This window comes from Schistocerca americana, chromosome 8 (genome assembly GCF_021461395.2).
Source record: "Schistocerca americana isolate TAMUIC-IGC-003095 chromosome 8, iqSchAmer2.1, whole genome shotgun sequence".
Taxonomy (NCBI): Eukaryota; Metazoa; Arthropoda; class Insecta; order Orthoptera; family Acrididae; genus Schistocerca; species Schistocerca americana.
Window position 1 is genome coordinate 291,158,651 of NC_060126.1, and position 13,845 is coordinate 291,172,495.

At 47.1% G+C, this 13,845-nt stretch overlaps 1 protein-coding gene and 1 non-coding gene across 2 annotated transcripts in view; both read right to left on the reverse strand.

The window, feature by feature from the left end:
• Nucleotides 1-13,845, reverse strand: part of LOC124544678 (rabankyrin-5-like) — a 426,179-nt gene that overhangs the window by 374,007 nt on the left and 38,327 nt on the right. The gene's annotated exons all lie outside the window — the stretch shown is intronic.
• Nucleotides 7,526-7,600, reverse strand: Trnat-ugu. The gene has a single exon. It is a non-coding gene; the product is annotated as a tRNA-Thr (tRNA).

Here is a 13,845-nt window from a genome sequence, read left to right on the forward strand (position 1 = left end):
GTGATGGAGGCTTTCGGACCCTGGAACAGATCCATCTGAATCCAGGGTCGTGGAAGCAACCAGGTTGGAGGGGGATGGTCAAGAGAGAATGTGGGGAAGAGGAAAATGAGGGCAGATGGAAGTCACAGCAGAGAGAAGCAAGGCAAAAACCAACTGGTAAATCCATCTGAAGGTGGCAGCGGCAGGTGACAGCCTAATGCCATGAAAGAATAGGAGGAGTAAGCAGGGAAAGAATAGATAGTGATGTCACAGGAAAGCATGAGCTGGGAGTGCCAAATCTAAAGGGGAGGGATCCCCGTGTCAACAAGAAGACTATTGAGAGGGCTAGGGGGAAAGGCACCACTGGCAAAACGCATACCACGATGGTGAACTGGATCCAAAAGAAGCAGCATAGAAGGGCAGCTGATCCATAAACTTCACAGCTATAGTCTGGATGAGGCAGAACTAATGCCAATAAAGGCAGAGAAAAGTCTAACAATCCACTCCCTAAGGAGGAAGGAAGTGATGGACACTGAGTTTACGGAAAAAAAAGCCAACCTTCAGAAGCTGAATATGGGGCAACCAAATAAGCTTGTTGTCACAGAGAAGATCCAAGAAATAGAACTGGGGTACCATAGTCAAGTGTTTGGCATCAAGGTAGAACTCCTGATCGAGATGGACTGTAGTGCAGTGACAGAAACGCACCACCCTCAGTTTAAGGTGAGAGAACTGAAAACTGTGCGAATGTGTCCATGCAGAATCATGCTGGATGGTACCCTAGAGCTGTCACTCTGCAGAGGCCACCAATTGGCAGTTAGTCCAAAAACAGAGATCATCCAGGGCTGACCAATGGTCCAACAGGCACCAAGTCCAGCAACAGTGATGAAGAAAAGGACACTTAATATGGAGCCCTGTGGAATGGCATTCTCCTGTGCTTGGGGAAAGCTGAGAACAGTCCCAGCCCAACTCAGAACGACCAATGGGACAGCAACTGGTGAATAAAAATTGGGACGTAGCACTCAAGGAGCCTAGGGAGGATGTGATGGCACCAAGCTGTGCCATAGACTTTCTGAAGATAGAAGAAAACTGCACAAAGTAGGTGGGACTAAGAAAAGACCTGCCGAGGGGGGTTATGGGACTAAACAGCGAGGTCATCAGTCCCATGACTCAGTAGTTACATGTGTAAGATGCAGGTGTGCACTGAAAGTGGGCAGATCCAATCAGAGGCGTCAAACTACAAAGCGAATAAGCTAAAAGTACACACACAGCAGAAGGCATGAAAGGACAGGTCAAATCTAAAAATTTTAAAAACAGAGGGATAAAACAGCGGTCTTTCCATGGGGAAGTGGTCATGGATACCAGACCCAGGAGACACGAAGAGAGGCCCCAACCACAATAACCCTGCCCCTGCTCCAGGAGTAAATCAAAATCATATAACTGAAAATAAAACCATTTCCACGAAGGAAACTAAGGACCAGTTCAACCATTGTCAGTCTGGCTCCACAATTACATTGTATGGGTGACTCATTATGCAAGAGAAAACAATAGGTGAGCCTAACATGACCGATGTGTGAACTCTTCCGGTGAGGACTGGCTGGAAGAGTGCCACACTGCAGTAGTCTCATTGACTGTGCAGAGTTTATTACTGAGAACAGCAGTGCACCAGATGTCATTCCAATTTTGGGCAACAAGAGATTTTGTGTGTCACAGCATATACCAAATGGTGGGGGATACCACCTCAACGAAGCACTGTCCGTGCAGATGGAGAGGCTTGCATATCTGCGTGAAGCTGATGCCGAATGAAGGTAGAGGACCTACTGCCGGAAAGGCCTCAGCTGATGGATCAGACTAAGAGTGTCCCACAACGTACCATCTTCCCTATCCGCTCCTAGTCCTTACCCAATTCCCTTTCCCAACCGAAGGTGTGATGCAATCCATGCCGAGGGGTGCATGGCATACGGGAAGATGTGTCGCAAACGGAGCCTCAGAAATACTGAGCGACCTCCCTGAGTAAATCCTTACACCATACAGAGTATTTGTGGTGTGGACCGTGTAGATCCCCGAATCTCATGGCACCAAGACGGACATGACTAATTAAAACAAAGTGAGGGGCAAACAGACCTCAAACACCCAAAATCAGGGTCAGGGCTGGTGGAAGACATTCCCACTACTGAATCAGGGCCTAGACCTGAGCCAGAAGTGGAACTGTAACCGAGAAGTTGGACCAGATCAAGATTAAAGCCTTGTCTGGGGCCCAGAGGAGGAAACTACTCAGGGAACAGGGAATTAAAAGGGCTTGAACCTAAGACATTCAAGAAAAAACTCTCTCAGGTTGAAGGGAATACGCAGACCCCCACAATGTTGAAGACAGGCAACAAGAGGATAAGGGAGGAATCTACAACTCCCTCCCACCTGGATATGCGAGTCCAGAAATAACCGAGGCAAGAAATAGGGAAACAGACCTATAGCACTGCAGTCTCGGTTTTTAAGATGGCAGTTACCCAGAAAGGCTATCCACTGGTAGCCACCATCCACCGGTAGCCATCACCTCGCAGCAGGAGAAACTTTTACAGGTGACCCTCTTTGAAAAGATTGGGGGGGGGGGGGGGGGAGATGCTGGTCTAGGACTTAACTTCAGGAGGGTCTATCTGAGCGTGGTGCCCTCATTTTTGTCTGTGAGGGGGTGCACATGGTGAAGAGGTTTAAGGACAAGGTGCCTAAGATATCCCCTTGGGAAGATGCGAAGCTGCTGCTCAAGATGGCAGTGGAACTTCTTAAGACTGCAAAGGTATCAATATGGGTACCAAAGATCCTTAAGGATGTCTCCCTTAAAATTGTTTGAGAAAATAGGGGTCCAGAGCCTGAAAGTCTCGTTACAGAAGACTGGAGAGTGATCAACCAAAAGTTTGTACTGGAAGGATGAACTCTGATGGTGGAGGTCGGAGAGAAGTCCCTGAAGGCGATTCAAGAGCAAGGCTTGAAATTGTTTTTAGGGTTCTCGCAGGTCACAGTCAGGGTTATCAAAGACCTCAAGGACAATGATGGCAGCAAGATGGAGACTGAGGGTGATGCAGATTAATCTTCAGCACAGTAAAGGGGCCTCAGCTGCCCTGAGCCACTGCCTGGGGAGGCAGGAAGTGTACATGGCCCCGATACAAGAACCCTACTTATGTAAAGGGGGCATATCTGGCCTTGGTGGCAAGGGAGGTAAGCTGATTTATGCTAGAAATCTAAGGAACTCCAGAACATGCATCTATGTAAGAAATGGAATTTCTTCCATACCAATGATGGATTTCTGCTGTAGGGAACTAGTGACCATCAGAATGCAGCAATGTGAGGAGCAAGGACACCAACAGTAGACGTGAGTACCTCCTTGAATTTCTTCTAGCTAACAACTTGGAGGTCCTGAATAGGGACAATGAACCTACAGTCAGGAATAGCAGATGGGAAGACGTAATTGACATACCTTTTGGTCCCATGATGATGGGCAGCCATATCAAACAATGGCATGTGGCGTTAGAACCATCCTCATCAGACCACATGTACATTAAATTCAAGGTTGAAATGGGAATCAGACAGACCATGACCTATAGGAATACCAGGAAAACAGACCGGGAGACATATAGGAAGGGACCTAGAGTTAAGCTTATCGGAAATTAAAACCTCGATAAGGAATCCAGTAGAGTTTGAGGAAGTAATGGAGTCTGTTACTTCTGCCATAGTGACCTCATATCAGGACAACTACACAAACACCAAGAAGTGCACAAACAGGAGTGTGCCTTGGTGGAATAATAACTTGGAAACACAAAGAAAACAGGTATGAAGACTGTTTAACCTTTGGAGACAATGGGCAAAATATCTTGAGGCCCTTGTCAACTAAAACCTTGCAATTAAATAAGCAAAGGAGGCGTCCTGGAAGGCTTTCTGTGAGGATGTGGAGAGCACGGCTGCTCAAGCCAAACTTCACAGAATCCTCACTGGAGTACCTACCAATCCAGGAGGTACATTGAGAAAGGAGGATGGGGAATATACAAAGACAGCACACAAGATTCTGGAACTGCTTCTCAAAACTCACTTTCCTCAATATGCTCTGCTGGACAACATAGACCAGAATGTGATCCTGGAGAGACAATGGTTCTCAGGCACTTGAAGATACAACTGTCCATTCTTGAAACATTGGAAAAACTGGTTAATGTGTACATTGGGGAGAGGAGGCTAATTGGGACCCCTCTACATTCAAACCAACATGCTAATCAACCAGCTAAATCATGTGAGACAGCTCTCCGTCAACTCGTTGTAAGGGTGGAGAAAGCACTTCACTTCCAAGAAATAGCCCTCTGTATCTTCCTGGATATCGAAGGGGCCTGCAGTAACGTGACCTTCAATTCCATGGTAAGGGCAGCAGAGAGACCTAGGGACCACAATATATAGGTGGAACAGGGCCATGCTTAGTGGAAGGAAGGTAGAGGCTACCATGATGAATGAAAAGATAGTAATTAACACCACTAGAGGTTGCCCACAAGGAGGAGTTCTGTCCCATTTATTGTGGAATATAGTGGTGAACGAACTCATCGAGGAACTAAATTCCAGACAATGCTTTTGCCAAGGATACACAGGTGACCTTGTCATAGTTACACTCGGCAAATTTACTGATACAGTTAGAAATATGGCACACGGTGTGTTGGGCATTGTGCAAGACTGGTGCATTAAACAGGATCAAAGGGTTAATCTTAAGAAGACTGTTGTGGTACCATTCATGAAGAAGCATAACCAACATTCAAGTTGGAATCTAAAGCTCTTCAATGAAACTCTATCTGTGAAGGGGATAGTGAAATATCTAGGGGTAACCTTACATGAGAAACTAACATGGACCCTACACATTAAGGGCACCTGCTCCAAGGCAAAAAGTACTCTATTGAGTACCAGAAGGGCTTGTGGCAAAAACTGGGGCCTGAACCCCAATGGTATGTGTACTGGATATACACCACAGTGGTTAGACCTAGGATTTCCTAAGGGGCTGTAGTGTGGTGGAAGAAGGTAGAACAGCAGGTTGCAGCTAAGGAGCTTGCTAAGGTGCAGGGACTGGCCTGATTAGTCATAGCAGACAGAATTAGCAGCACACCAACCGCTGAAATGGAAGCCATGCTGGACATGCCTCCACTACACCTTTGGGTCAAGATGGTGGTAGCAGCTGGGGCACACAGACTCAAAACTGGCAAAAACTAGGTCTCATTCGGATATCCAGAATCACACACTAACATAGTGAGAGACGTAAGTATAGGATCAGCTGGGGAAATGCATGCAAACTCCCAACTGCTTCAACAAGCCTTACAATATAACAATTGGAAGCAGGGAGCAGTGGGAGAAAACAGTTTGACACCGTACGGGGGACATCGTTTGGTTCATTGATGGGTCGATATCAGACCAAGGAGTTGGGGCAGGGGTGTAAGGGGTTCAGCCAAGACTGGAGGGCATCATTTCTGTAGGAAAACTGGCCTCTGTATTTGAAGCTGAAATTACTGCAATCAGGGCATGTGTGGAGGAGAATATGCTTATGTGCTACAATGACTGTAGCATCTACATCTATTCAGACAGCCAGTCAGCCTGGAAATCATTGGCAGCTCCTGCAACATGATCTAAGATTGTTGCAGAATGCCACAAGGCTCTAGTGGAGCTAGGGGGAAGCAATAGGGTAAACCTAGTGTGGGTCCCTGGCCACTCAGGGATCTGTGGCAATGAACAAGCCGACAGACTGACCAGGGTGGGGGGGGGGGGGGGGGGGGGGGGGGCAATGACTCCATTTATTGGACCAGAACCTGTCCTGACTATCACCAAAGCTATGATCAAACTAGAACTATGGAACTGGCTTAGGAAACAGCATGTAGAATATTGGACCAAGGTCCATAAACAAAAACATTGTAAGGTAATGATGCCCAAGCCATGTTTTAAAAGAAGTTCTATAATCCTGGGATTGAACAGGAAAGAGATTAAACTCATGACGGGACTGATGACAGACCATGGGAATTTCAAACAACACCTACACACAATGGGTATACTGGAAGAATACCCTAAATGTAGGATCTGTGATGAGGGTGAAGAAAATGCATAACACCTAATCTTCGAATGCATGGCATTGGGACAAGTAGACCTGAAGAAATTTTGTCTAACAAAAAAACTGGTAAAGGGACTCCTTGCGCTATTCAAGGGCATTGGCTGGCTTTACTAGATACACAGATACAGGGAGCAATACCGCACAATGAACTCAGTTTCAGTGCGAGCAGTGGTGGGTTAGACCTAGGCTGTTCTAGCTTCCCTGTTCAAAACAAATCAAATCAATCCATTACAGTTCCATTGAATAAGGGTGGGGTGGGGTGGGTATCCAAATGGGAGGTGAATGGGCTGAAGCCAATAATGCCACCGGGTCACCATCCATCACCAACAAGGACAGGGTGACGTCCATAAATAAGAAGTCAGACTCAGGTTGCGATGGGGAGATGGCACCTCCAAGGGCACCAGGGGGGTGGGGGTCTCTTACTGGGACTTAAATTTCTTCTCTTCCTCCTCCTCCTCCTCCTCTTTCTTAGGTTGAGGAGGGCACAGCATAGAGGGAGAGCACACGTCTGCAAGATCTGGAACTGAAAAAGAGTGAGTGACCTTGGGATACACAGACTGTGTGTGTCCTGTGGCCAAGTTGTGGTGGCAGGCCTCCAGCCTGACAGATGCCAGAGGAAGGGGCCCCAAGAGGGAGCCCCTTCACCAGTAGGCACTGAAGAAAGGTGCCACTTCTTCGGCAGAGGAGGGGGAGTGGCACCCGGAGGGGACGGTATGGGAACCACAAGGGAGGGGTGAGAAGACGGGGCAGGACTGGGGTAAGAAAGAGTGAAGAGGGGAGAGGACGTAACAGAGGTAAAAGTAGAAGTCATTGACACAGGATGAATTCAGTCGTATTTACTATTAGCCTCAGTGTATGATAAATGATCAAAGGACTTATACCATTCTATCTTCTTGCCTTTCTTATACACCAGGCTTCTGGTGAGCTCGGAGAGTGATGGTCGTGACAATTAATACACACTGGTGGTGGAACAAAGGGGTTTCCATCATGGGTGTCAATATTCACCACACAGAAGTTCTGCTGTACATTGGGAAAACATGTGCCGTATACACAAGCACAGCAAGCACCAAAAGCGCCTCATAGGTCACCACAATAACACCCAACCTTGACTTTCTCTGGGAGGGTCTATCTTCCAAAAGCCAGAATAGAGGCGCTGCCATTGATGTGTTTGTTTTTAAGGACTTTCCGCACATGTCAAACGAAATGAACACCTTGTTGTTCCAGATTGACTGGGACTTCCTAAATTTTTTTTGGTTAGGGTGCAAAAACAACTAAGGTCGTAAGTGCCCCCATCATAGCCTTGGACCACCAAGAATCAAAAGAACTTTACAGTAACTGTGTGTTAAGCCTAATCACCGGAATTATAATTATATATTAATACCTTCAGCTGCTGACGGATGTTGATATATATCAAAGGGGACAGGTGAAAATGTGTGCCCCGACCGGGACTCGAACCCGGGATCTCCTGCTTACATGGCAGATGCTCTATCCATCTGAGCCACCGAGAGCACAGAGGATAGTGCAACTGCAGGGACTATCTTGCGCATGCCTCCCACGAGACCCACATTCTCACCTTATACGTCCACACACTACATTCATAGTGTCCCTACCCAACACACTCATTACTCGTGGAAGACATTCTTACCAAGTCCTGTAAGAGTTTGGGTAATATGTGTGCATCCACACAGGAGGAGGAGGTCATGGCCTGTATTGCCAGAACTATATACTTATATGGATGTGGTATCTGTTCTTTCTGACATGTCTGAAAGAACAGACACCACATCCATATAAGTATATAATCACCGGAAGGAAAGTGAGCTAAGAACAAGGACTTACTTGTCGATAAAAAAATACGCTGTAGAGATAGTGGCAGTCCTGAACCAAAGATTAAATATCCTTCACCATATTGCTACGACAGATACAAATTAAAATGAGATTGACAGCCTGTGCAGCGTTCGCTAAAACAGCCAATAACTCAGAGAGCAAACAAAAACAGCCAATAACTCAGAGAGCAAACACACATTAGAATGTGAGTGGTAAAAATAAAAAGGGCATCTGGTCATGACATGATGAACCATTGAAGGTTGATGACAGTGCCCACAATGTGGCTGGGATCGCCACTTAACAAATGGCAATGGCTACAATGACAATTCACAGTCCATAACCTAGCTAAAATGTTCTCCTCATGGTGAGAGGGGCAAGATGAGGTTGGCCAAGCCACTGGGAGAGTTGTAATTCCCCAGAGCTTGTTCCCATGAAGGGAACATCATGGATGATGCCAAAGTGACACCACCTGCTGACAGACGGCAATGTGCAATCGTACAAAGGGAGGGAAGAGCTAGTGGACTGAAGTAGGGGGACTGCAGCCCTGGCAGCAGCCTTATTTCCTGTCAGACTGATGTGACCAGGAACCCACATGAACATCACAGTGACTCCCTCAACAGCGAGTAAGTGGAAGCTATCTTAGACCCATTGCATTAAGGGATGGACTGTGTATAGAACACAGAGGCTATGAAAGGCACAGATAATCAGAGCATAAAACACAGTTAAAAAGCCTGTGTCGCACAGATGTTATGGGTGGCCTGATAGAGGGCAAAGAACTCTGCCGTAAATATTCAGCAGTGTTCTGGAAGCAATCCTGAAAGTGGTCGATGTCAATGATGGAGGCACACCCGACACCACAGTCAGTCTTAGAGCCGTCAGATGCTGCCATTAAGTTGTGTGCAGAGGTCGAGAAACTTATTGCAATACATCAAATCTGGAGTAGTTTTCTTAGGCAGTGACTAAAGTCCAAGATGAACATAGGCTGCCACAAAGCCAAGGTGGTGAAGGGTACACATCCATAGGGAATGTGGCATACCTTTATTGTCCTCACTCATGGAGTATTGGCAATGGCTTCTGCTTTTCCACTGACAAAACTGTTTGTATGAATTTCTGGTGGCAAAGTGGATTTCTTCTACTGTCTTTACATCTTGGAACTGTTGATCTTCTGTTCACTGAAACCATGAAATTTTGGGAACTCGTGCTTGATAGAAAACTTCCTTGGGATCCCACGTCTTACATGTCCATGCGATGTACCCGGTCTCTGTCTCCTATGTGTCCTAAGTGGTACTTCCTGGAGGAGCCTGAGTAGGATCTGAATGTGAATGCCGGGAGGCAACGGAGGAGAGGGGCAAACCCTCTACTGGCGGTCATGGGAGTCAGTGAAAAAAGAAATATAGGTTGGGTGGCAGTACATGGCAGACAAACAGCATGCATATCTACTGAGAGGAACATTAGCAGTAGTTCAGCAGCTTCTGCATACAGGAAATCAACCGAGCTAGTGTAAAAGGCACCAATGGCCAAATAGATACCACGATGGTGGCTTATATTAAGATGGCGTAAGATGGACAGACATGCAGATGAATAAACAAACAGCCCATAGTGTAGTTTCAAACAGACAAAGGAATGGTACAAAGGGAGGAAGGTGGTCCAACTGCTCCTCCAGGAAGTACCACTTAGGACACGTAGAACACAGAAACCGGGTACATCGCGTGGCCATGTAAGACACATGGGATCCCAAGGAAGTTTTCTATCAGGCATGAGCTCCCGAAATTTCATGGTTTCAGCGAACAGAAGAGCAACAGGTCTAAGATGTAAAGATGGTAGAAGAAACCCACTTTGCAACCAGAAATTCATACAAACAGTTTTGTCAGTGGAAAAGCAGAAGCCATTGCTGATACTCCACGAGTAAGGACAATCACGATATCACTGAAACTGCTGCTCAAGGAGGTAAGCTGATGGAGGTCTGCAATAAATCATGAAGTCGTTGACAAAAAGGGAGCCACAGCTGCTGGTGGGAGACAGGCCATAATAGGGTTAATGGCGATAGCAAAGACGAAACTGCTCAGGATGGTGTCTTGAGGCATTCCATTCTCCCGGATGAAGGTGTCCAACAAGTCGAACCACACATACCTTAAAACCTTTGTCTTTTAAAAAATTCCTGAAGGAAAAGAGGCAGGTGGCCTTGGAAGCCCAATGTGAGACAGTACAGAGGATACCAGTTCTCCTGCAGGTGTTGTAGGCATTTTCCAAATCAAAAAGCACAACCAGAGTCTGATATTTCCACAGGAAACTGTTCATTACATGGGCTGGGAAATTGGCAAGATGGTCAACTGCACAATCACAGGCTCGAAATCCGCCATGTGCAGCGGTTAGTAGATTGCGAGAGTTGAGCCAGCATTCCAGCCAGCCACAAATTGTACATTCCATCACCTTGCAAAAACAGCTGGTGAGAGAAATGGGGCAGTAGAAAGATGGTAGGTGTTTGGTCTTACCAGGTGTGGGTATGGGTATGACAGTGGCTATGTGCCAATGTCTGGGAAATGTGCCATCTGCCCAAATGTGATTATACGTGTGGAGAAAAAAGTGCTTGCCCACAACAGAAAGATGCTGCAACATCTGACTGTGAACATCAGCCAGCTCTGGGGCAGATGACAGGGATGAAGTGAGAGCAAGATCTAGCTCCTGCACAATAAAGGCAGCATTGTAGCATTCATGATTTTGAGAGGAGACGGGTATCACCCAAGTCTCCTCCACTTGTTTCCAAGGGAGGAAGGCAGGGTGATAGGGGATGGAGCTCAAAAACTCTGCAAAATTGGCATTGGAGATAGGTATAGGGTCCACAAATGACATCACCTGCTACAGTCAGGCCGGAAATAGGGGAATGGACTTTGGTGCTACAGAGATGACAGAGGTTGCCCCCACACAGCGGAAGAGGGAGTGAAACTGTTGAAAGAATGAATAAATGAAATACAGCTAGGTCTTTTGTTGTCCTGGAAAATGCGAAGACACTGTGCACGCAACTGTTTATAGAAAATACAGTTCGCCATTGTAGGATAACATTTAAAAACACGGAGAGCACGTCTCTGCATGCAAATTGTGTATAGGCACATCTCAATTCACCATCGGCTGACGAAACAGCACAGTAAAGATGACGTGCAAGGTTTGGAATGTTCTGTGGTATCAAGGACAATGTTCGTGAGTTACTCTAGCTGGTCATCACAACTATGGAAATGTTGACATCTTGGATATTCGGGAATCCAGCCGGATGTTCGCACTGTTCTCGCACAATATTTCAACAGTGTGCCTCGCTGTCTTCTTCAGGTGCTACCTGAGACTGGTCCTTGGATCGACCGAGTCCAGTATTTATGCCTGGAAGGAGCTGGGTGTTCCCTAATCGGACCATGCCGAGTCGAGTGTTCCGTCTGTGGTCCGCGACCACCAGACTCGGCTTCAATGGACCCCTCCAGTCGCGGATGTTCCGACCGCCCACCACGCCCATTTTGGCCGTCCTCAACGGTTGTGGTCGTCATCTGAGGTGTGTCAGACCAAATCTGAGATGTTGGGTACTCTGTCTCATGACTGTTACTATGATTTCCACTTCTGTTACATGCTGGGCGCTCCATAATCGGTCCGCGCCGCTTCGTGTGTTCCGTCTGCGATCCGCACCCGCCAGATGCGGCTACGTTGGCCCTCTCTGGTAGCCAGTGTTCTGACCGCAGTCCACGCCCGGCCTGGCCATCTTCTGAAGTCGAGTCATGATCTGGGCTGTGTCAAATCTGGTCTCTAATGTGAGACACTTTGTCTCATGGCTGTTCTCTCGGTCTCCACTTCTATTTCTTGCAGAAATAGATGACTTGGACCTATGCAAGCCAGGTATTTACAACATAGAGAGACCCAAAGTGGATGGTGTGCGTTAAACTCACAAAGCAGTAAAAAGTGGTGAGGTAGTTGAGCACAAAACTGGACCAAGTCTACCCTGGTGACACTGAATGTTGGAAGACAGGAAGGATAATTCGCACCTCAATGGCATGCAGCCAAGCATTCAGTGGTATTGTTTGGCTATGAAAATCATCCTGATGAGCAGTATGAATTCCCCATGAAATGGAATGCTGTCCTTGGGGAGAAGGTCAAAGTGGACTGGAAGGAAATGCGAGAGGTCAAAGCAGTTGTGAGAACACAATTTTGTTTCTTGGAGGCGGAGAACAAATGGATGCTTGATTCCAACAGTAGGTTCCTCCCTGTTGGATTTAATACTGTGAAAATTCCATTGGAGAAGAGTCAAACGGGGATTGGGGAGGAGGAAACAAATGAAGGATAGTTACCTTGGTGGCTGCCGAGTGCCAGGATGTCCAACGAGATATGGCACGAACAGAGGCTGGAAGATCCTGTTACATGAGATCTACAGAGGCGCTGCCATTCTCACTGGGTGAGCCTGAAATTCCAGGGGAGAAAAATGGTAGGTGGTGCGCACCAGTGAAATGGAGGTCGGCTGAGTGAGGGCATCATGCAGTGAAACCACTGAAGCAGATCACCAAGTTGGGGAAGGAGAAGAATGTTTCGTTTCTTTGATTTCTTAGAGCCTTTACGGTTGACAAGTGAAGATTTGCTGGAGGGACATAACAAGTCTTTGCAGGAGTACTCCTTTTGTCCATTCCAGTCTACCAGTTGTGTAGCAGGTGATTTCACACCAGAGCCAGGGATTTAGTGGCTTGTTGCACAGCTGGAGGAGAACGGGATTGGGATACTACAATGAGATTGGGGGCCCTCATCACTTTGGCGGATGAGTTCCCTATGAAAAATAACTCCCTGAATCATATTCAATAACTTGTGAGGTATAATGCACATCAGGACTTCACCAAGATGAGCACAAGCACCAAGGGCTGTGGATTGGACAGCAGAAGTATGAGGCAGCGAAAGTGTCACCACCTGCCCTGGTACAGATCAGGTAGTGGGGAAAGTTTTTCACTTGAAACTGGCAGGGCTGGCTGTCCTCCCACATTGTTGTCAGGGAACAGAAGGTAGTAGGGTCGTAAGAAGCAGCTCGTGTTCGTGCCATATCTCATTTGACATCCTGTTTTTACTGTACTACCACATCATTATGCTAATTTCAATTACTGGTGTCACCGAGTTGGCGCCTTGCCTGCCCGTGAGCGGCAGCAGCGGCACTTATTGATATAAGCCCTGGCGTATTATCTTTGCTGACTGTTATTACTTCCCGGTTGTTGTGTGTTTGGAGTTAGTAGGATCTGCCAGTGAGTTGGAAAGCGCTAGCAGTGCAGTTCGGACCTGACAGTGTTTGACTTAGGACATGGCAGAAGTTCAGTCAGGGCGTGCCTGCAGTGAGGTATGGAAAGCCATGACTCGCCCAATGGTTGCCGATACATATCACTTGGGTGCAGACCACCTTGTTTGATCGTCTGTCGGTCGTCTTGTTGGACGACGTGTATGCTGGTCGGCGACTGCTTATGGGTTGCCTGCGTGTGCCGACTCGTGATTTGTCATTGTTATTGCACAGCTGCTGCCATTAGTATTGTCTAGTCCTTCGTGCAAGTGTTCGTGAAACTGTGTGTAGCTTGTGATGTTGACTGCTCAGTTATTTTAGTGCTGCTTCCACACTGATGTAGCAGTCGGTCGGATGGCGTGGAGCAGTGAGGAAATCTCTGCGGGGCATAGTTTGGCTGGGAATGCCGGTGGTCTCTATGGAGTGTGAGTGTTTGGGGCTGTTCCCATTGCTACGAGGTCCATGGCTCACCAACCCTGGACACGAAAGTTGAGTTTGGATTTAATTTACCACCAAGTCAAGACTGTTCACATTGTGCCATTTGGTTCTCGTTGTTGGCTGTTGGGACATTCCTGCGAGCAACAACGTTTGTGTTTGAGTTGGCAAAAGTTCAGCCACCGTCCGGTGGAGTCTAACTGTATTTGGTTAT